Raw genomic sequence first — 1,281 nt, 5'->3', positions numbered from 1 at the left:
AGTCCCACTGTGCAGCACCTTGGACAAGTGTCCTCTACTCCAGTGCTACTCAAAGTGGTGGTCTGTGGATCGGTGCTGGACCGCAAGCCATCAGTTGCCGGTAAAAGGCGAGTTTCCAGAATAGGAAGAAACATTATAAAATGCTTACGTAATATTGTATTATTTGTTTACAAAATAAATATAAGATTTATTTTTAAATTATCAACTTTTATTATATTCATTATATATATTGTTTCTGGTATAAATTGATATTACTAAAAAATATTACCAGTCCCTGGCACATTGGGAAAAAAAAAACTGCTGGTACTCCAAGCATGATTCTCTAGTTGTAAATTTTATTGAACACCGCCTTTTAGTCGAGCAAATCGACCCTAGGACTTATTCTTTGTAAGCCTAGTACTTATTCTATCGGTCTCTTCTGCTGAACCGCTAAGTTACAGGGACGTAAACACACCAGCATCGGTTGTCAAGTGATGGTGGGGGGACAAACACAGACACATACATACATATATACATATATACAACGGGCTTCTTTCAGTTTCCATCTACCAAATCCACTCACAAGGCTTTGGTCGGCCCGAGGCTATAGTAGAAGACACTTGCCCAAGGTGCCACGCAGTGGGACTGAACCCGGAACCATGTGGTTGGCAAGCAAGCTACTTACCACACAGCCACTCCTGCACCTATATTTTACTTCAAAATAAATACAATCTATCATATATCTCCATCACTAACTGATGAATTCTATGTAGATAGTCACAGATACACACACAGTCATGTGTTTGAGGCTTTCTTCTTTGTTTTACCCAGTGTTATATATGAAAGTATGTGGCTTAGTGGTTACGGTGATACACTTCCGATCATAAGATTGTGTGATACAGTTCTATATTTAAGAGATGAGGAATTATGAACGTTGTTTACATTATTTACATTTGACGAATATTTATCCTCATCTTGTTTGTTGCTGACACAACGTTTCGGCTGATATACCGTCCAGCCTTCATGAAGGCTGGAGGGTTAACAACAAACAAGATGAGCACAAATATCCATCAAATGTAAATAATATTCATAAGATTGTGGTTCTAAGTCCTGGAGCAGGACTTGTAAGCCTAGTACTTATTGTATGGGACTCTTTTTCAGAACCACTAAGTTACGGGGATGTAAACACACCAACATCGATTGTCAAGTGATGGTGGTAGGGAGGGGCAAACAAAGACACAAACACACATAAACATATATATCTATATACATATATTAGATATATATATATATATATATATA

The 1,281-nt window shown here is 37.8% G+C and overlaps 1 protein-coding gene across 9 annotated transcripts in view; it reads right to left on the bottom strand.

Annotated features, from left to right (window-relative positions):
- The window catches only part of LOC106882018 (SPATS2-like protein), a 130,091-nt gene that overhangs the window by 36,018 nt on the left and 92,792 nt on the right, over positions 1 to 1,281 (bottom strand). The window lies entirely within an intron of this gene.

This window comes from Octopus bimaculoides, chromosome 21 (assembly GCF_001194135.2).
Source record: "Octopus bimaculoides isolate UCB-OBI-ISO-001 chromosome 21, ASM119413v2, whole genome shotgun sequence".
NCBI classification, from domain to species: Eukaryota; Metazoa; Mollusca; class Cephalopoda; order Octopoda; family Octopodidae; genus Octopus; species Octopus bimaculoides.
This window is presented reverse-complemented; position numbering and strand designations above follow the sequence as displayed.